The sequence below is a fragment of the Lissotriton vulgaris genome, chromosome 6, assembly GCF_964263255.1.
Source record: "Lissotriton vulgaris chromosome 6, aLisVul1.2, whole genome shotgun sequence".
In the NCBI taxonomy this organism is placed as follows: domain Eukaryota; kingdom Metazoa; phylum Chordata; class Amphibia; order Caudata; family Salamandridae; genus Lissotriton; species Lissotriton vulgaris.
The window spans coordinates 1778300925-1778324601 of record NC_141694.1 but is presented as its reverse complement, the minus strand read 5'-3'; the positions used below and the strand labels follow the sequence as shown (position 1 = coordinate 1778324601).

General features: G+C 42.3%; 1 protein-coding gene and 1 pseudogene across 1 annotated transcript in view; one reads left to right on the top strand and one right to left on the bottom strand.

Moving 5' to 3' along the window:
• The window catches only part of LOC147709470 (L-gulonolactone oxidase-like), a 722418-nt gene that overhangs the window by 502379 nt on the left and 196362 nt on the right, over window positions 1-23677 (bottom strand). The window lies entirely within an intron of this gene.
• On the top strand, window positions 13666-14257 carry LOC147709471 (pancreatic progenitor cell differentiation and proliferation factor A pseudogene; annotated as a pseudogene).

The window sequence follows — 23677 nt, the reverse complement described above, 5'->3', positions numbered from 1 at the left end:
ACTAAGAAAGGTTGTAGGTCGACAAGTTTCTGTAGTGGATATAGAGTCAAAGGATCTCCTCCTGCTTCACCAGCACCTTAATACAATGCTACTGCTAAATGTGAAGAAAAGGTGAAATAAGTAAACTATATCACCTGGAATTCGCCTGTGGAGATGATCCATTGGTCACCCAATAACAGTGAACGAAAAGACAGAAAAGACACACAGATGTTAAAGACAGTTTACAAAGCATACACATTATGTATTTAAATACATTTGCCAATTCTTTTTATGGTCAATGGATTCTATTAAGTAACCAATTCAGCGGTCATAATGATATTTAGACTGAGAACAGAGGATATAATTCTATCCACTCACCCAATTTCTGGGGAATACACGCCCCACCTCACCTGGCTACAGCTCAGGTAAAACGGAGCACGGTGACCAATGGATCATCTCCACAGGCGAATTCCAGGTGATATAGTTTACTTATTTCACCTTTTCTTCACATTTAGCAGTAGCATTGTATTAAGGTCCTGATGAAGCAGGAGGAGATCCTTTGACTCTATATCCACTGCAGAAACTTGTCGACCTACAACCATTCTTAGTAGTTATTTGCTCAACACTACTGTGCACTGTTTTTATCTTTGGGTGTGGATAGGATTCCATTAAAAATTGCTTTTTCCACTTCCACAACCCAATCTTAACCAACCTTTTTTCGTACTCAGCACTGTTTTTTTTTTCACATTTCTTGCACTGCTAATCAGTTTACCCCCTGATGCCATTTAATTTCGCAACTACACTAGAGATCCTTTCCATCAGATTAGGCCACAATCTACCTAATCTACAGTGGATAAACACCACTTTCCTTCGGGGTGAAGGATCCCAAATGATGTAAGGCAGCACAGGAAGGGAATCTGATGGGAAATATTATTTTCACCACGAATTATCCTCTGTAGATTCCGTGGTTGCAGCCATCAGACAACACAGATTTTGCTAGATAGTTTGATTTTCTGACCCATTGTTATCTTAGTAGTTAGTTTGTATAAATTATTAGGGATGATAACAATGCTTGGTCAATAAATATTCCCTTTGACCCTATTTGTGTATTTATGAATATCTCAAGCAGCCAAGGTGTTAAGCTCTGGAGTTTTATGCACGACATGGCAGTTCTGCCAACAGTGGACAGTGATCATAACCTGCTCTCCTTGGCCTTGCACCCTTTGTGGCCGAACACGGTAGGCACGGTTAAGCCTACTAAAATGCTCTCAACCTTGGAAGTTTGCCCCACCAACTGCGGGAGGCGTCTCAAATGGTGCAAGGTCACTATAGATGAGGGGAAAGTTCAAGCAATAGGGGAGTTAGTGACAGCAGCTCAGAATAAGTTAGACTGTCCTGCTGTGGACAACAGTGAGGTGTCTGTTCTTTTCTGCAAGACTATTACGGCATTGGGGGATCTATTTTTGGTAGCAAGTAGGGTTACTCCTCCAGCAGTCTTCAAGAGACTCAAGAATAATTTGAGCTGGTACAGCAAAAAATGCAGGGAGATGAAGTCTGCACTGATTATAGCAGTTAAAAGCAAATCCCAGGTTAAGATCCAGTCGGCCAGAAAAGAATACAAACTGGCCATCAGTGTAGCTAAGGAAGAATGGGAGGACCGGCACTGGTGTGAGTTAAAGGAAGCCAGTGCGGGGAGGGACTCCAGAGGGTTCTGGAATATAGTAAGGGCCAAGAATAGGCCAGATAACACACTTATGAAGTGCAACATCTCGGGTGAAAGCTGGTTCAACCACTTCTCGTCCCTATATACCATCAATCAGGAGGTTAGCCAGGGGTCTTGTATACCCTTTTCAATTTCAACTGACCCCTCTGGGGAACTACCGGGGCTACCCTTTACACCTAAGGAAGTGGAGAATGTGATTAAAACCTTGGTCCCCCTTAAAGCAGCTGGCCCAGATGGGATCCCGGGAGACTTGCTACGCCTCAATGATATCGAGTGGGGGAGGATAATTTCGTCCTTACTCAACGCCATCAACAATGGTGCACCAGTTCCAGATTCCTGGAAAGGAGCGGAGGTCGTCCCTATTTTTAGAAAGGGGCGTAGGGACGACCCTGCCAATTACCGACCAATCAGTCTAATTGACTCCTCACAGAAGGTTGCTGGGAAAGTGGTTCTCGGGAGGGTCCTCCAGTGGGTGAAAGACAATATTATTCTTTCCGATTACCAAGCTGGTTTCAGGACGGGTACAGGGACCATTGAGCAGGCCTTTAGGCTAGTGCTCATCTATTGGAGGGTGGTCCTTCTGGCCAAAGGCAGTCTTTACCTTGCGTTTATAGACTTAAAGACTGCCTTTGACCTAGTGCCCCGGGACCAGCTTTGGGGGGTCCTGTCCGAAATGGGAGTGCCCTCATACATTTTGTCCTTGCTGGTGAAGTTACATACTGGTAACTTCGCCCAGGTGAGGTGGGGTACGCAAGGCCAGAAAACCGAAAGGGTGCCAGTGAATAGGAGTGTCCGCCAGGGATGTGTGCTTGCTCCCACTCTATTCTCTCTTTATGTGAATGGAGTGGTTGAACATTTAACGAAAATTCCATCAGATGCACCGTCCCTGGAGGGAAGCGTATACCAACTCTCCTTTTCGCTGACGACACCCTCCTCATCTCGAAGTTTCCTCTGGGCTTACAGAGTCTTTTGGATGGTTTTGAGTCCTTCTGCAAGACCAGAGGGCTTATAATTAATACAGACAAAACCAAGTATTTGGTGCTGAACCCCCTGAAGAAACTTGGACGTCCACCGGTGTTAAACCTTGTGCCATTCGAGAGGGTAGCGGAATTTGATTATTTAGGCATCCGTCTCACAGACACTATGCAGTGGAATTCCCATATCCAGAAGATGTTACTTAGTCATAAAAGGGTAGTGGGGGCACTCCTGAAGGAGCAGCGCTCCTCCTCATCTAAACCTATCGCCCCTGTTGTTGACATCTATAAGGCTAGAGGAGTTAGTGCGGCCCTATATGGGGCTGAACTGTGTGGTACTTGTTATGTAGATGTGTTAGCCAGATCCGAGAGTAAATTCTTGAAGGATTTGATGGATCTCCCACAGAGTACCCCGACTTTACCCTTGTTGTTAGATATGGGATGCCGCTCGGTTAAAGACCAGGCTCAAATTCGTCCATTGTTATTATGGGCTCGGTTGTGGCGAGTGCCGGATCTAGCCTCTTATGCAGACGGCTTGCGGGATGTAATGTCGTTGCATGGCTGGTCAAAAATCAAGTGGCTGAAAGACGTTAAATTTCTGCTTGGTGAACTGGGACTCAGGGATCCTTGGGAAACTAGATCTGCCCCCCCCCCCCCCCCCCTCCCCAAAGCTGTTCTCAAAAAGTTATATTGGAGCTGGATATCCAGCAAAAACAGTTCTAACTCGTTGCATGGCAGAACAACTGTAGAGTTTTTAATGATCAAGGATGTGGCGGTTTATGAACTGTATCTTGATACAATTTTGAAGCCATCTGATCGGGCCTTGTATTTCAGATTTAGGGTGGGTATCCTCCCAGTAGGTGAACTGACTGCGCGTTGGAACCCTCCGCATCAGACTTCATCTTTTTGCCCTTTCTGTTTGACTAGAGTAGAGTCCGTTGCTCACATGTTGTTTGAATGTCCGACTTATGAAGCACCGAGAAAATGCTGGTTACGCCCAATTTGCAGGGAATTGGGCACCCGGCACCCTATCGTGGCACTTCGCATTTTGATGTCAGATACCCGTACTCTTTTTATATGTGGTGTGTCCAAATTTTTAAGATGGACTTGGTCCATCCGATCAAAAAGGCTTTCTGTACATATCTAATGAGTGTTTTCACCTGTATCTTTTTATGTCGTTTTTCTCTGTTTTTAAGCAAGTTTTAATGATCAGCAATATGAATGATGTATAGATTGTGGTCTTTTATTGTGTTGTCAATGCTTTTAAGATATTTTTTTATCGAAATAAAACTTCAATCAATCAATATTCTAATATTTTTTGTGTACAGTGTTTCTGTTACTTTTCTACTGAATACTGTGTAACCCAAGTAATTCATATATAGACACTTTTAAAGACCTTGACTTGGGCGGACTGATCTACCTGGCGGCTTGAGTACCCTGTACGGGAAACAGAGTTTACAACGCTGTCAATACCACACAGGTAGTGTGGTAGCATGTTACAACGCAGGCTTTTACCACGTGATAGGTAACAACGCGGCCTTTACAACAACCGCGTTGTTACCACGCATGCTTTTACATCGCAAGATATTTCAACGACTTGCGCTAAGTGGCGCGCATCACCAGGGAATGTGTTGGATTTTAAATCCAACACCTTCCATGCTGTTGCGCTAACTTGAGTAGGAATAGTAATTAATACTATTCCTAAGTCCAGTGTGCCACCAAGCACAAGTCGTTGAAAAGTCTTGCGATGTAAAAGCACGCGTGGTAACAATGCGGTTGTTGTAACGGCCGTGTTGTTACCTACCACGTGGTAAAAGCACGCTCTGTAATGTGCTACATTCCCCCTGTACCAGTTGGGTGGTGGGGTTGGTTCTTATTCTTTTGGGAGCTCTCTGGGGGGAAATTCAGCTACACAGACATGCAGATTTAACCACCCAGCACTAAGGACTGCCAAAGGACTAGGGAAGCAGTTAGACAGTTCATATCCAAACCTGACACTCTGTAGCCCGATTCACAAAGATAGTTTAAAAGTGAAGATTTACTCATCTGTAAATCTATTACCGCACTTAGGTGAAAGTGTACACATTTTTTGCTATTTACCAATTCCGACTTTAGATTTACATCTAAGAGAAGATTTACATGTCTCCACCCCGTCAAATCATGGGTGGAGATATCTAAGACTAAATTTACAAGTATAAAGTTACTACTAGGAACTTTCACCAGGTAGGCGGTGACCTCTGCCACCTAGGCAGCAGTCTCCTCATGATACTGTATAGGAGTAATAATAAAGTTTATTGAGTATTCAATAAATACATAAAAAACTCAATGTAAAATAAATATGTACATTCATTTGAAATAATTATTATTAACCTAGAACTAATAAATGTTTAGAAGAAACATAGGATAATAAATAAGGACATCTGACCTGCCTGGGGAAAATCCTCCAAATCCTCTGGCCAAACACCTTCAGCAACAAGGACCAATGGCAGCAGACATTCCAACTTCCAACTTCAACTTCCAACTTCCTGCTCATTAAGAATTAATGAAATGATGCAGGGGTTGGATAAGTCACACCCTCTGCAATTCCGCATCAAATACCAGCAGGCAACCCCTGACCTGGAACCCTCAAGTGAAAAGAATAAGAGGAAGGCCAAGAAACACCTAGGGGCCCATTAGGATGGCAGGCGAATTGCCCCCGCCAGGCTGGCGGTAGCCACCGCCGTTCTGGCGGGGGCAATCCGCCCGCCATCCGCAACTATATTCCCCCCCCGCCGTTGCCGCCACGGAAAGGCATGCGGTCTTCACTCTGGGGGCCCCCTGCGGGCCCCCAGAGTGAAGGAGTTGTTAACTGTATGACAAGGATCAATAAGGTTAAATACAATACTCACAGTAATCATAAATATTATGTTATGCTATTGTTTTAAGTACCTTAACATATATGTTTATGACAGCTAATTCAACGCCCTGGTCTGGGGTGCTGGATGAATCAATGCAACAACAGCAATACACTTTATAGTAGTTGACGGATCAGGGAGTCTGACATTTTTCGAAGCTTCATCAATATTCAGGTAACCTTCACTTTTCCCACAGATCATTGAAAGATCATTTGACATCTTGGTGTCCGGATGCCAGGCACCTAGCATAGCGATTTACTCCTGCTAGTTAAAGATCAGTAATTAGTTATACTAGCATAACTCAGGGAGCATGCTGGCACATACCCCTGGAAAGAATTTTGAGGGCACATAGTAACAGACCTAAAAGATAACCCTTTCCACCAGGGATCGTCATTCTAGGTGGGCAAGGTGAAGTTTAATCATCTTATTACCTCATCGTCTTAATATGGGTCTGAGAGCACCTCTACGACACAATGTGGACAGTGGACTACTTATGACACCTTATAAGCACCAATCCATATGTCACCAGTATCTATTTTTATGTTATCTTTCAAATAGCGTGCAGTTTTCAAATACTCCCTGTCCCAAGAGTATGTCCCAACAACTTTGGGAAAAATAATATTAGAACAAATTATGAAATGCACCGCTCCAACAGTCAGTTTTACACCATATATCGGTGATAAAGTCTGTGTTCAAAAAGAATTGTTCCAAATAAGAGAACGCTGAGTCCGTAATTGCAAAAAAGTGTTCAGGATTGCTTTAATGTTCCAATTGAAAGACCAGCCAACGCGTTTCGTTCCGTCAAGCGGAACTTCTTCAGGGCGTAGTGGTAGTTGACAAATGTAGATATTTCCTGAGCTGGGATCTCGTGTTGCGATAAATATCTTTATCCTCTATCTGGATTTTGACGGTTAAAGTAAACAATATTGTTTGGAAAAGGTTCGGCGCGCAAACTGCAGAGACGCCGACTGGGGATTCTAATAGGACCCTGACAGGTAACTACCTCAATGTAACTGTGTTTTGGGAGCCGACTAGGGATCGCACAAGCTTAACAAAGTGACAATGAATAACTTGCACACCATATGCTCTAAGGTCAATACCCTTCATTAAATCAAACAACTTACCGTCACCGTGGATGAAGAAATAGGAGGGTCTCCAAAAGGAGTATTTTCCCTTGAAGCTATAAGGCGACCATCACACTCGCTACTCTCATCTTGAGATTTACTTTAACCGTCAAAATCCAGATAGAGGATAAAGATATTTATCGCAACACGAGATCCCAGCTCAGGAAATATCTACATTTGTCAACTACCACTACGCCCTGAAGAAGTTCCGCTTGACGGAACGAAACGCGTTGGCTGGTCTTTCAATTGGAACATTAAAGCAATCCTGAACACTTTTTTGCAATTACGGACTCAGCGTTCTCTTATTTGGAACAATTCTTTTTGAACACAGACTTTATCACCGATATATGGTGTAAAACTGACTGTTGGAGCGGTGCATTTCATAATTTGTTCTAATGGGTCTGAGAGCACCTTGGGGTTCAAGTTGCCCCTTCACAAATTAAGGATCAGAAGTTGACCCCCACATCTTTGTTTTACTGAATCCACACATAAAGCTGTCATCCATCAAATGCTGCTCTCATAACCCTCCCAAAAAAGATACATGATATTGGTTAGTGTGACAGCTGTACCAGATCTCTTAGACAAATACTCAATGATGCATTAACAGCAGACTCTCAGTTCAAGCATATGGTTAATATGGGTTTCAGATGACTAGGCAGCACAATGCACATTCGATATGTTTGATGTGGGGTTTTATATATGTTCACCGGGGAGTGAGGTCACAGTCCAGTTGTAAGCTGTGACTAAGCTCACTGAAGGCTCAACATTTTGATCCTTAGAAGGTCAATTTGCTTTTGTGAGTAATCTTTGCCAAGGGTGAAACAGCAAGGTATTCCTCAGAGAAATACATAGGGTACAAGTGCAACAGGCATCCACAGCAACAACACACTTAGGAAATAAATAACTTAAAAGTTCAAACAGAAACTGAAAGGATAGGAACTGAATGAATACACGTGCATACTACTGTATAAATCTGATTTAGGGATCAAATGTTGCAGCAGAAAATAATGTAAAAAATGTATTGACAAAAATGTACATTGTCCAGGAAAAACAGTGATCTATTTTCAAGTCAGCCACAGAGAGCCTTTTGCTTTTGGAATTGAAAGAAATCAATGAGCTGCCAGGAGCTTCTTCAGCTGAAAATGTATTTGAAGAAGTGTATTAAAAGAAAAGAAGTTAAAATCACTTACAGCCTGTTAGATTTGGGGGTCTCTAGTTGGCATAGGTAGGTACCTGTGACAAATAGGGACCCTTGCGTCTAGTCAGGGTAAGGGGGTACACTACTAAAATGACCCCTGCTCACCCCCTTGGTAGCTTGACATGAGCAGACGGGCTTATCTCAGAGGCAGTGTGTAAAGCATTTGTGAACACATACAGTAATCAAGTGACAACACTACAGATGGACACCACACAAGTTTTATATAAAAAATAAATATTCTTTATGTAGACTTATCACAAGACCACAAATGACAAAATTCCACAATACTGTACTTAAAATGATAGAATTAGCTTAGTTCTCTTTAGATCTTAAAATGCAACACTTTGAGTTCAATGTACCTTTGGATGAGTAACACTATACAACGAAAGTGTTGCAGGGAAGGTGATGCCTCGGTCCCTTACACGCAGGGACAGGGATGCTTCGGTTTCTTACTGCTCTTCCGTGGTGATGCGGCTCGCTACGCCGTAATGCGATGAAGAGCCGGTGAGATGAAAACAAAGATGGCGTCTTCTCCTTGATGCGATATGATACGTGCATACCCGACGGCCGTGCAGTGACTCAACGATTCTTCTGAGCCGCGACTGGCCCTGAAACGCACTTCTCCGGTGATACGGGACGCTCCGGCGAGGCGATGCGACAACTGCAGCGGCGACACCCTTGTTTAGTGATGCAATGACAGCGGCTGCGGCGGCGGCACTCTTCTCCGATGATGCAAGACACTTCTGTGATGTGATGCGACAGCTACAGCAGCGTCATCCGTGTTCAGTGATATGACGGCAGTGTCTGCTGTGGTGACACTCTTCTCCCGTGATGCGGGACGCTTCTGCGATGCGATGCGACAGCTACAGCGGTGACACCCTTGTTCAGTAATACGATGGCAGCGGCTGCAGTGGCAACACGCTTCTTCCTTGTGAGTCGCGCTTCCAGTTCCTTTCGACACACAGTTATTCAGAAAGCCCAACACAACTGCAGGCACCTCCAAAGAACTCTTGGGGAGCTGATGTTTGAAGTCTGTTTTCCCTGAAACTTCATCAGGAGGCAAGTTCTTTCTCAAGCCTTTGGAGATCCTTCACAAGTTGCAGAAAGTACACTCAAAGTTCCTCTCTCCTTTCTTTGGCAGTTATGCAACCACTGCAGGTCAATCCCCCAAGCAGCACTTCAGCTTAGGGATAGTCTCTCCTCAGTCTCTCTCGTTCCTCTCCTCAGCAAAGGTTTCTTCTGGTTTCCCAAAAGTGATCTAATTCTCTGGGGTCTGGGTCCCCCTTTTTATACACAGTTTCTCTTTGTTCTCTGAAGGCAGTTAGGCCTGTGCCTAGTCCAAACCAGTTCTGGTCAGTCCTGGAGCACTCTATTTACATGACTCCTTCTTTCCTTTCACAGTGCAGGGCAGGAACATCAGACGCACCACAGGAGGTGGAGCCAGCATTGTGCAGGGAAGGCACAGCCCTATTCAGGGCCCAGGTAAAACTCCTCGAACCCATCTGCATGTAGATCTGTCTATTTAGCCCTGTGCTGACTCACCCTGTCTCCAGGAATCCCCCAGTCACTGTCACTCAAGCTCCACACAAAGAATATACAACCTAGCAGAGGCAGGCTTGGATGGTTAGACAAGAAAATACCTACTTTCTAATAGTGGTATTTTCAAACACAGAATGTTAAAACCAACTTCACTAAAAGATGTATTTTATCATTCTGAGTTCAGGCATACTAAACTCGAATTTCTACCTGGTTCCCTGAGTCAGTTAGGATTATAAGATATAATAATCAAACTGCCCATTCTGGCCTATGGGGAACAAAAAGCCCTGCAATAGTGAAAAACGAAAATGGCTGCAATTCACTAATAGGACATGCCACACACATCAGGGCTGGTCTTACCTTATACTTACAATGCATCCTGCCCTTGGGTCTACCATAGGGGTGTCTGATAAGAAGAAAAGGGAAGGTTTAAGGACTGGCAAGTGGATGCACTTGCCCAGTCAACATGGCAGTACCAGACTGCTCTGTTATGGCAGACCTGAGACACATTTTACAAGGCTGCTTCTGTGGGTGGCACAACAAGTGCTGCAAGCCCACCAGAAGCATTTGGATTTACAAGCCTGGGGCACACTGTACTAGGGTCTGACAAGTAACCAAATCAGCCAATCATGGAGTCACTAATCCATACATCAATTTGCCATAGGGAGAGCATATGCATTTTGGCACTGATCAGCAGTGGTGAAGTGCCCAGAGCCATAAAACAGCCAACAACAGGTCAGAAAAATACAGGAGGAAGGCAAAAAGTTCAGGGATGACCCTGAAAAAAGGGCCAAGACAACACAGCTGCACTTCTAAACCTTGCAGTAAATGTTTTTGCTAAAAAGAATCTTGATAATATCTTTGCATTTTTAGGCTTGTTCTTCAGATCTGAGACCACAGTTTCCAGTTGCTTGAGGCTCTGTCCAGCTCCAGTACAGGCCCACAGTAAATTAAAGTTAGTAAAACAAAATGACAATGAATGCCATACATGAATCCAGCCTCTGATGAGTACACTATTTGTTTGTCCACTATGCACTCATGCAACTTCAGACAGTGTGCAGCCATATGCATTTCAGGCTTGATCATAGGGACAGGCTAGCCCGAACTGCCAGGCATGGTACCCTCCAGATGCGAACAAAAGTAACCCCAGACCAATTTTATTCTATTTAAGTATCACAAGTGAGGTGAGAAACAGCTTGATTCCCAGGGCATAGTGACACTGGACCCACAATCAGTTACAAACTGGGGGCATGCTGAGGAAAACACAAGGTGATGGGTGGAGTGCGTGAATTACGTTTCAGCTACTAGTAATTATTATGGGCTGCAAGACTAGGTTGTGTCACGTGTTATTATTAAGGTGCTGATGGAGAAAGTAGGTCCTTTGCTCCGCCACCCCGGTGTTTTGTTAAATTCGACATTATCCAAGACCAGCCAGGTAAAAGTGACCTTAAACTCCTCCAGAGAGCCATGAATGAGGCATACTTGAAGGACCACATACTTGAGCAAGATTAGAATACAGCTATCTCTTTTGTAAGGCCGGGGAGACCAACTGCTGTTAAAAAAACTCCAAACAATGCAGAATGAATTTGTGAGAGTAGCAAAGGATATTCCTTGAAGAGGCTGCATTACTTTTACAAATAACGCAATGGCTGCCTGTGACAAAAAGGGTTACATATAAATGACTTACCCTATAATCAAAAATTGTTCCAAACATGGAATAGGACTATATTCAAATACGTTTAAAGCTCTGTCAACCACTTTGGGATCTGGCAGCAAAAATGTAGTCGTTTCAGTGGTTACTGTAAAGTATTAAAGTCGGATGCAAAACTTTTATGCATAACGCGGCAATAATACGGAATTCTCGGCCTGGTAGTGAGCCATTTAGAAAATAAATCAAAAGAATCCTCTTCAAGACGAGCATCTTCAACAATTTTGCCACTGGTCACACATACTTGGATGCCCTCAGGGTTGAGTGCAATATACATATTTGAATTAAACATACAAAATATCCCCTAGCCGTACTAGTTTACAGAGCTTCTACAAAACTGATTAAGCAGAGTGACAGTTACGGAAAATAGTACCTAGATTTACTAATTTTTTATACAATGCAGCATACCATCCAAAGTTCCTGTGGGTCGTCGTGCAAGGTGGAACACACCACAACACCACACCTACAAAGATTAGCCTGCTTGTGTCACCCCCAGCACTGGCACAGCCTTGCACCGTAGTGCAGAGTTGAGTGTGGGATGTCTAGTTATAGTTATAGGATTTGTAAAGTAAACTCTTCCAATGCAAATTCAAATGCGTACACAAACTCAGAAGGTTCTGCTGTGTTAGATGTGTGGTGTGCACTGCAGCGCACAAGCTATAAATATTTTTGACAAATGAACACGTTTCCCTCTGCTCCTGCCTTCTTCAAGAAGGCATTAGTTTTTTGTACAAAACGTGGTCTAGCTATGTTATTAGATTGTGTATAAGGAGATCGGTAGTGGTGTATCCAAAATGGATAGAACCACACATACACAAATGATAGTATAATGGACAATAATGCTGGAAAAAAGTAAAGAGTCTTGGGTTTTTGAAGACGGAGTGCTACATAGACCACTATCCCCCACTACCAAGAGGGATCAATGTCAATCAATAGATTGACAAATGTACAGCCAAAAAGAAGAGGTCAAAGAGAGCACAATCCTAAAACATATGTACACGAGAGACTAATAGGTCATATAGGGCCAGATGTAGGTAGCCCTTTACCGGTCGGAAACGGCCGAAAATACCGATTTTTGGCCGTTTCCGATCGGTAAAGGGCTATTGAGATGTAGGGGCACATTTTCGGAAATTTTACCGAATCGGTATCATTACCGAATCGGTAAATTTACCGATTCGGTAATATGTACCGAATCAGTAAAATAATTACCGATTCGGTAATATTTACCGATTCGGTAAAATTTCCGAAAATACAATGTAGGTAGGCAATGTACCTTCTGCACATGGCTTACAGAATCGGTATTTTACCATGGAATACAAATCCATGGTAAAATACCGATTCCGGTGTGCATGCACATGTGTGCATGCACACCTATGTCATGTGACAGGCAGACCTGCCCTTAGGGCAGGTATGCCTGCCACATGGCACCTGTGCCTGTTTTGGGGGTGCCAGAGGGTGTCAAAGTGACACCCCCTGCACCCTTGTGAATTCTTTAATTACCGATTCGGTAAATACCGAATCGGTAATGCCTAATCATTCCTATGGGCTTCAAAGCCCATAGGAATGAATGGCCATTACCGATTCGGTATTTACCGAATCGGTAATTAAAGAATTGTTAAGGATTCGGTAACGAATCCAGATGTTGTGACCTACATACCATTTACCGATTTTGAAATACCGAATCGGTAGGATTCGGTATTTTAAAATCGGTAAATGGCATTTACCTACATCGGGCCCCTAGTATCCACAATATTTAAGTTGTATGTATCCTGTACTTTCGATTTCAGGACAAGACAAAAGAGCAAATAAAGTTCATGTTCATGTTTTCATTTTCTTTATTTGGATGACATGGACTGCTGCTCTTTGCTTTGATTCCTGAGTCTTAGTATCATTGTCATATGCATATGACATGAGGTCACATGCGCCGTGATATTCCTACTTCATAGCCTTGAAAAAGTCTGAGTACTGATTGATAGTACTGACGAAACACGTGTCGGCTGTTTTTATCTACTCTAACTTTATGGATCTCCATATAAAGAAAATGTCACCCACATGTCACCCACAGAAAAACTGGAGTCACAGTTGTTTATTCAACATAATAAAAGTCATTACTTTTTTTTGGTACAAAACATGTTTTTCCATAAATACTTTCTTTTTTTTACATTAAAAAAGAATTTTATGAAAAAATGTGAAAACACAATAAATAACAACATACATATGTATAACAAGCAAAAAAATCACAAAACAGAACTAGAAACAAGAAAAGTTAAAACCACTATACAGAACTGTATGTTCTGTATTATGTTTTTTCTCTTTTTTTCTTGATAGGATAGTTGTTTAGTTTCCCACACTTGTAGGTCTGTCATTTAGTTATGGTCTATTTGTCTGTGAGTTGACTCTGTGTATAGTGTTGTCAACTTTTCTTTTTTCTAGGGCTTGTTCTGTTTTGTGATTTTTCGCTTGTTGTACATATGTGTGTTGTTATTTATTGTGTTTTCACGTTTTTTCCATTAAAAAAGCTCAAGCTGAGCTTAGTCTTGTGGCAGTGGAGTATACTCCCAGTATCTCCTTTACAAATAGGCCCTGTTGCCTAGCGTTTGCTCTCCCGAGCCGAGTGCCAACCGAAGTCGCTGCTGCACAGTGCCAAGAAGAAACAACACACAACATCTGGCCTTAAGAAACACCCTAGTAACTTTTTAGAACAGCAAGCAAAATGGCATCTATCCCATCCAGCGGCTCGATCGCTGCAACCCACTACTACTACAGAAGACGTCTGAGATCTACTTCCAGTAACAACTCCTGTGGTAGTGTTGAGTACTCTGGGGAGGTTATCCCTCACCACCCAGGTCTCCCCTAAGTGAATCCTGGTCACTGGTAGGCTAACTTCTTCTTCGGAAAACCGACCCATTCGGCCATGACAACTGTGTCGGAGACCCCAGAGAATTCAGGAACTTTCCGGGTGATCAATGGCGTGATCACGTGTGGTCTGGCTCAAGAGGTGATGAGGAAGCGCCATGCCAGTGAGCCCAGTAAACCATCTGGGCCCCCGGCGTTAACGGACCCCGGCGTATGCCCCCGCCAGTGCCTGGTTGCCTGCTTCCAAGAAGAACTCTAGGAGACAGCGCCCATTGTCCATTCCCTCCCCGTCTTCCCTTCCCCCTCCCCCACTCCCACCCCAAACCCCTCCCTTTTGCCTTATTTTCATGGCTGCTGACATGTAGAAGTAGTTTTTATCATGATGAAACTACCCACCGTTATTTGTTTTTTACCATTTTAAATAACTTGACATTTTATGGGTGTTTTCTACTCTGGCCTGTGTGGCTTTGTGCTTTATACTTGTTGAAAACTAATAAAAATGCAAGCAACCCAAAAAAATGATTTGGGTAAAAAAAAGAAAGTATTTATGGAAAAACATGTTTTGTACCCAAAAAAAGTAATGACTTTAATATGTTGAATAAATAACTGTGACTCCAGTTTTTCTGTGGGTGACATGGTTATTATATATGGAGCTACTGCCCATTAATATTTAGGATTGCAGGGGTTTTCCTTCATGTTTCTTGATGTAATGTTCCTGGCTTGGAATTTCCGCCCGAACATGCATTCTCATGGTCCCTCTTAGGTTTTTTTGCCCTAAGCTGAGCCACCCAATAGGTGTGCTGAGCAACTCTTTTGACTTAAGGGCAATGTTCTCAACTCTAGTACACATGACGTTTGCCAAGTGATGAACAGCATGGCTGAGAAGCAGCAGAGAACCAACAGATATCTTGGTAAAAGAGAGAGAACTGATAAGGTGAACAGACTCTTTGAAAGTAAAGAAATGCACACAACATTGAATGTCTTGAAGCTGCCACACATACTCTATGAAATTAATCAGAGATACAAAACTCGGTCTAGCTATTTTATTAGATTCGACTTTGAGTAAAAAAGCCCAATCTTTTGATTTCGTTTGATACTGTCAAGATTTGTGTTTTCTTAATTCAACCCACCCATTAAACTCTAGATACGTTTCAGTTCCGGGCTAACTCTCACTACTCAACATTTGAGTCAACATTAATTAAAATATAGTTAGTTGTTGCAGAACTTTGGTGCACAAAAAAAATATTAGCTTAACCAACATATCTGGCTTTTAAATGAATACAACTTTTCAGTAATTGGTGACTACCAACTCAATAACTCACTATACATGTGAATGCACCACTTCAAACATCCACTGATTCATTCACCCATTGACTCATTTTGTAATTATCTTACCGTCAAGAGGAAAATGTAAGATACTTTAAAAGAATTAAAAAAATGTTTTAATACCTCCACTTAAATGAGGTCAGCATAGGCTTACAAGAAGAAAGTGAAACACATCAGTTGGCAGCCAGCCTGGAATAGCATTACGTATAGTGTATCATTGGTTTTAAGTCCCAGAATTGCTTCTCATTTGAAACTGATCTGTCAGACATCTTGGACCATTAAAACAATGATACGCTGTGGTTAATATCATTGAAAGATGATGGTCTATTTTAGAAGCAGGATGAAGCCCACTGGAAATGAAATGAGCCGAAAGTGGGCGGCTTGGGAGCACTCTCTTGGGAGCTGCCAGGCACTCTACAAACAGAACAACAGCAAGACTGAAAATAAAATGAAATAGAACCAGTGAAAATGGGAACCTAAAAACGTGGCCCAAAAGCCACTGGTCACATTTGCATATCTGCCAGAAAATGTGGCCGCCTGAGTGCAATGTTGTCACTCACAGAGTAATGTAGCCAATCATGGACGTAGGCTGGCAAGTTGCCTATTGTTATATGCCGTCATGAGCAGAGCATGTGAAAGGCACTTGAGCAGTCCACTGGCTGCAGAGGGTTGACACAAAACCTCAGTACCTATGCTTATGAATATATATGCATGTGTTTTTTTTTTATTTCAGGAGCCTGTTAAACAGCTGACGGGCCACATTGAAAAGTACAAGTACACACTATCAACAATATGTCCTCAAAACAATAAATTGCCCTTCTAAGTGGTCCTAAAAGGGATCCTCCATGTATAAATGGCTTGTCGGATGGAATAACCAACACCAAAACCTCAGCTTACTGCGAAAGGAGGACTTCCCTGTAACAAAATACCAGTCTACAGGCTTAAACTTAGTGTGATAGCAATCCACCCTCAAAGGCTTATTGGCTTTAACATGTGTTGTTCACAATAAGACTGGCTTACTGCATGTATAATAAATATTAATATCATAGGGATTTAGTAATACAATTACAAATATGTGCAGGAATATGATGGGCAAAACAATATAAAATGCCTTCTAAGAGGGTTTTGAAGTATCATCACAGTGCATATCGTTTACCCCTAGGGAGTATCTCAGTAAAACTGGGGGCTACCAAACTCAAACTATGGGCTACTATCCTATACTTTGAGATCCCATGTCGTGTTAAGGAGCTAAGGGAGGCAGAGATCGAACTTACTTTGAATATCAAGAATGGCCACGAATCTCAGTAGAGTCAACAAAAAGTAGCAATTTTGAAAGCCCAATTATTGGAGTCATTCGGAAAAGATCTTGCGTTGAAGTACTTGCAATACCGTACAGAGATGTTTGAGTTTGGGGAGAATACTGGTAGGGTTCTAGCCAAGAGACTTCGCCAGCGCAGTACACAGAACCAGGTAGTAAAAATCCAAGATCAATATGGAATAATATATGATACTCAGGAGGCAGTTAATAGAGTTTTCTTGGATTTTTACTCCTCTCTGTATAGGGAAGATATTCCTAGGCTGGATATCGAGAGGGCTATGGAGGAGTTTTTTAATGATATGGAAATAATTAAAATCTCTCAAGAACAGGCTGAATTTTGGGGTCACCTATTAAAATGGAGGAATTGGAGCTGGCTGTTAAATCTTTAGCTTTAGCCCAGATGCTGTTCCACTGGAATTCTATAAAATCTTTCTAGATGATATTAAATAGTTTTTCCTTGAGGTCCTTAGAGCAGTGCAGAAGGGCATAGTGCCGGAATCATGGCAAAATGCAACTATAGTTTTGTTTAGGAAAAAAGGGAAACCAGAGCTGCTCCCATCATCATTCAGGCCGATATCACTAATTAATGGCGATTCGAAAGTTTATTCTTAAATCTTGACTTGTCGACTTGCGCAAGTGATTACTCCGTTGGTCTCCATACATCAGCATGGATTTATTCCAGGCAGGGACACAGCGGATCATGTCAGGCGCTCCATTGCATTGTTAGACTGGGCCCAAGTCACGAAATCTCCCCTCGGGTTGATCCTGTTGGACGCCGAGAAGGCGTTCGACAGGGTCTCCTGGGGGTTCTTGTGGGCGGTACTTAGATGGAAGGGGTTTCCAGATGAATTTGTACATGCAGTCTATGCTATGTATCTTTCCCCAAGGGCCCAATTGCGTATCTCAGGGCAGCAGACTAGCTTTTTTCCTATTACTAGGGGCACACGGCTGGGGTGTCCCTGTTCACCCCTGCTGTTCGCCCTATATATAGATCCGTTTCTCTCTAAAATCATGGCTAATCAGGCTATAGCTCCAATAAGGGCTGGTGATATCTCCCACAATCTCTTAGCTTACGCAGACGATATAGTTGTGATAACATCTGATGTCCCATCTGCATTCCCTGCATTGAAGGAACTAGCTAAACAGTTCGGAGCAGTGTCGGGTTATAAGCTCAATGTCTCAAAAACAATGGTGGTTCAGACTCCCGATATGCCTATATCCGACGCTCCTGTTGTTCCTGAAGCTACATATTTAGGGGTGCGGATAAGTCCCGCAGTCGATAGGATTCCGGACCTAAATATCCTCCCAACGATAGAAGCAGTCAACATTAAATTGGAGAGACTTGACAATCTACACTTATCCTTATATGGTCGCTGTAGCGTCCTTAAAATGATAGTCCTCCCGAAATTTTTATATTTGTTTAGAACCATTCCTTTGTTATTTTCTCAAAATAGCTTGATTAAGGCAGAGAGGGTGTGCAGTAGGTTTTTGTGGGGATATAGGCGCCCGCGACGAGCAGCTAAGTGGATGTATCTTCTTCGAGATCGGGGGGCTGGGCGGTCCCCAGCCTTGTTATGTATTATTGGGCAGCAATGTTACAAGCTATGGGAGTGCTGATATGTGGAGATAGGGCGAATGTATCGATGTCCAACCAACCTACTATATATGAGATAGGGTTAGGTGAAGCTGCCAAGGGTATACTGCTGGAAGTTTTGGAGCCTAGTTATTACAAAAGGACACGCTTCAAAATTCTGATTGCTGCATGTTCTATCTGGCGGAAAATTAGGAAGAAATTAGACATTCCAAATTTGAATTTCTATATGCCATATAAAAGCAGCAGAGTGTTTCCTAGTATCTTTCAAGACTATGTAATGCTTGGCTGGCAAAGGCAGGGTGCCTATATGCTGGGCGACCTAGTAGAGGATGGGCAAATTTTAGCATACAGTGATATCAGGAATAAATATAAATTATCCCGCGCGATTTTTTTAAATACTTGCAAATACAAAGCTTTGTGTACAAACAATTGAAGACCTCACCAGCTATACTTGATAAGATACCAATTATTGAGATGATTGGGAAAAGAAGTAGAATAGGGGCACTTTATCAATATATAGTATCAACCTTCCCGGATGACTTGTCAGCTCAAAGTGCTAAGTGGGAATCTAAATTAGGAAGGACAGGTATTGACCTAGCCCCGGTAATGGACTTTGCCAGTAAGGTCATTGTCTCAGGTTCGTTGAAGACACAAAGCTATATGGCCATGTTAGATCTTTACTATACGCCAATGAAAATCGCAAAATGGGGTGCTAGGAAGGGTAATACTTGTGCTCGCTGTAATTCATTGACTGCGGACATAATACATATGCTTTACGTTTGTCCAGTACTAGTAGGGTTTTTTGACGACATCGAGCATTTTATCAATTCCGCACTCAAGATAAGCTGTTTATTGACTCCAGCACTAGTGATATTCGGGGTCGACGTGGGTAATAGCTCAGCTGGTACTCACTCCTTTTACAAATCAGCTTTTCTATTTATTGCTATGTCCCAGGCACATCTGTGTATTACATCTCAGTGGTTATCTGCGGAAGCCCCAACGTTCGCACAATGGCGAGCAAGACTGTTAGCCCTCCATAGGTTAGAATTCTGTCTTTTCTTGTAAAGGGGGAGGAGCCGACAATTGGCAACCAGGATCTGGGCGCCGGTGTCTGAATGGGTTGGCTAAAGATTCACTGTGCTACGAGGTACTGACTGATTTGTTTTCTTTCTCTTATGATTGTCGCCTATTATTCCCTTGCCGATATTGATTTCTATTTTGTTAACTGCTCCACAAGTGCCTAGCATTAGATTATTTACATGGATGTGCAATGTTATTTTTTAGTAATGTTTTTTGGGTTTAAAAACCAACTCTGCAATGTGTATCGTAATGTGTTTTTTCGTATATCAAAAATAAAATAAATTTAAAAAAAAAAAGGAGATCCCATGTAACAAATTACCCCACTGCGAGCTTTTTAGGCTGTGTACAAACAATTGACCCATAGAGTCCTACTGATTTTAACTTACAATTTTCCCAATAAATATGTCATGCCTGCAGCCTTTTTCGTATATGTCCATAATCAACAAATCCAACCAATGGCAATGCCATACTATTTCCGAATGACCCAATAAGTTCTGTAGCATTTGTAAATGAATTGGCACTACAACCATTCAGTTCTCATGTATTCATCCTAGTTTGTGCATTACAAGCACTTAATTAAATGTAAGCACACATCTTCAGCCCCACTGAGCCCTATAGAATGGACATTCAATATGGGGTGAAGCCAAATCCCCTCTCTCAGTAGTGCTTTATAAAGCTCTTTTTCATTTCATCACATAAATAAGGTCATGTGACAGCTGTACTGTCAAGCAAGACCTAGCAAGATAAAGTGGAAATATAATGAAGGGAACCGTAACTATAAAAGGAGACTATGGAGCAAAGGCAATAACTTTCATTTTTTTTAAAATTCAGCAGAGGAAATGCATGCCGTTATTAAATAAATTTGAAAGGCTGTATAACAACACATTACGTCCGCTGAAAACGATGTGAATTCCTATGGCATTTGGGGGCATATTACCAAGCAATAGCGATAATTATCGCTATTGCTTGGTTAGAGACAAAAATTTACCACTGAGCTGCGGCGATTTTTATCGCATATAAACCTTGGTATTACTAAGGTTTATCGCAAATGCGATAAAAATCGGCCGCAATGCATGAATATCGCTGAAAAGTCAGCGATATTCATGCATTAGCGAGCTAATGCTCTTAGCCATGTTATCCACCTCCCATTGGATAACATGGCTAAGAACTGCTCAGGGCAGGTGTTAGCTTTTGGAGATATTCGCGCTTAGCTGGTTGGTAATAGGAGATAGCGATGTTAGCAACTGTTTCCAGTCGCTAACATCTTGGCACGCCCACTTTGCATGTCATTAGTGATAAATATCACTGACATGCAAAGTGGGGCCCAAGATGGTCGCTATCTGCTACTAGCTGTCGCTAACTGGTGTTAGCGACAGCTAGGTAATAGGGAGATAATTTTATCTCTGCTTTCTTGGCTTTTAAAGCCAAAAAGCAGAGATAAACCCCTTTGATAATATGCCCCTTGGTTATTATTTAAGTTCACAGGAGCTATTATTGCTTTACTGGAGCAGTCACCAATATTTAGTCTATCACCACCAAAGAGAGAGATGGAGGTGTGTGAGTGTGTGTGTGGGTGTGTGTGTGTGTGTGTGTGTGTGTGCGGTTGTTAGCAACGTCTATAAGGATTTGGGCAAAGGGACATTAGTGGCCTTGAGAACAGCACAGTTTATTACTCGCTTTCTTTACAAGTCAGTGGGGTACCCGTGACCCCCCTTCATGGCTGAAGACAGGAATGTATATGGCACACAGTAGTTGTTACAAACTCAGTGCAATATCTATGGATAATATTAAGGGAAAGAGTCTAAACCGCTAGGACTGCTGAGCCTGAAGACACCAACTGCACGAGTTGAAAAATAGCAACTGTACAAGGAGACATAACTAAAGAATTCCAAAAACACAAAATAGTATATACAAATTCATTTCTGCTGCCATGATGAAATGGCAGAAGACCAGTGACCCATGTGAAGAAGGGTGGCTCAAGAAGTAAAAGGCAATCTAACTGGAAATGTTTTGTAAATTACTAGAGGTCAGAGTCAATTTAACAGCATTTTGGCTCTTGATTTGGAATTGCATCAAGGTTATCACCCAGATTCACATTCCCCTTTCATATGACGTATTGTTTCAGGGCAGCTTACATGATGTTTGGATCTCTCATAGAATATTTGGGAAATGTGTTGATCTCTTGATCGCCATTGCAATTTCTGTTATTACTTCATACTGGAAATAGACACATAATATCAATATTCACTGTTGGTGGAGTCTAGTATGTCATCCTCATAGACAAGATAGCTATAACCTTGATTCACTAGAGCTATCTGCTAAGCATACTCAGATGTGTCTGCCACTTACTATCTATCTGTCACAAACTGCTAGGAGGGGTTGTTCCCTCCCCTCCAACCTAACTGAATAAATAAAAGTTACTTTATAACTTAATTTCATAATTTGTATACACTTATTATTTAACATTGTCATTTTTGTCACTTTTTATCTTGTTGTACAGACTCACCAATCATTTAAGCACACTTATAAATGTCACAAGCTGATTTTGCATTTATAGTCTTTTCAACTTTTTTATTCATTCTAAATCTCCCTCTTCTATGCCTTTTTCTTTCTTTCTCTCCTGTTTAAAAATAAAAAATAAAACTTCCTACTTGTATGCTTACATTGCCATTTTACTTGCACTCTTGTTTCTATGCATTATACAAATTGTGGACCTTATTTATGAGGCCTTGCAACACTTTTGCGCCTCAGTTGTGTCACTTTTAAGTGATGCACCGGTGACGTACAAAATGCGCCATGTTGCGCCCTATTTACAAAGTGACACATCTAAGCAGATGTGTCACTACTGTTGTTCCCTTCTGCATGTTCCCAAATGGGAGTTTTTTTTTAAAGCAGCACCTATTCCATTAAGGATCATAACTCTTGAAAAAAGTTCGGGAAAGGACTGGTGATCAGCTGTTTCCCACAGTTTCATCCCTGTGTTGGTAGCACAGAGTGGTCACAGAAAGCAACCTGCCTAATTAATATTCATTGGGCAGTTCGTTCTGACAATCCCCCGTGATTGTGCACTTGCTAATGAGACCTGGTTGCAAAAAGTGCAACCACTGTTGGTTACGGGTCTTAATATACATTCTGTACACAGGTTCGTCATTCTCTTGTTATATTCTGATCCCCACAATGTCTATTTTGATTTACAAAATAAGTTGGTAAATAAAATACTTGTTACTATTTAGATGTTCTTTTATTACAAAAAAAAGAATAGTCTATCCTGTGTTTATACTAATGCACTGCCTCACTGTACAAATCCACTGTATTTCCCTGAGGCTACGCTCATTCATCCATTCATCCACTACTCCTAGTCATATATTTTGAGTCCTGTTCTGCAGAGAGAGTTTCTTTTCTTTCACTGATCACTCCTCCCATTCTACAGTCACAAGTCGGCATGAACAAAACCATAAAATTCCTGTTCGAATCCCAAACTATCATTTCTCTTAATATGAATCTTCTTGTTTAGCACTTTCTTCAGCATTTAAAATTGTTGCAAAACCCCAAAAAGCGAAAAAGTAGCACCAACATCCCAGAATCTCCAATTCCATCTTTGCAACACTCTTAGTTAGAAGTGACTTCTGAAAAATGTCTAGAAATAGGTTGTCAAACTCTCAGATGGGAGTCAGGTGCTGAGATCATGTCTTATCTATTCTATCCCCATCTCATTGCTAAGTTATGAGCAGCTGTACCTCACCTCAACATCTCTTCATTGTATAAAAAGCACTCCATGCATTGCAGACAAAACATATCTTCTTGACACAATAACGCCCCTCGGACAAAATTACCTTTTCAAACTGACTGAGCGTGGCTGTTGACAAGAGCTAAGCTTAGGCAAATCTGGTACACAGGCTTGACAAAAGAAACCTCTCTAATTCCCCAATGCAAAACCCTCAACCCAATACACCAGACCTACCGCCTAAAAATGCTCACTCAAGAAACTGACAAAAGCTTACATCTCATGCCTGTCCTCCAATCCTCCCACATTGTATTTCCTTCTTTGTTTACTGCATTTTTAGACTTGCAACTGTGTTATTTTTAGCAAGCGCTTCACTCACCCTGCCCCGCCGCACCCACCGCCCACTCCTCGAGCAGACAACTAGGATCTGACGCGTTGGAGGTAGGGCTTGCCACCATTGGGGGTTGAGTCATTGTGCGCACCTGTGCTGGGATGAGTCCCGCCCTCTCCCAATCCTACATAGTACGTACCACTTCCCGGCCGCGCAGCGGGCGCTCCGGCAGCGCACCGAAGGCGCGCCAAAGGCAAGCCCGTCTGCGCCCGTCTGCGCCCTGAAGCGCCCTGAAGCGCCCAGCGGCCAGGA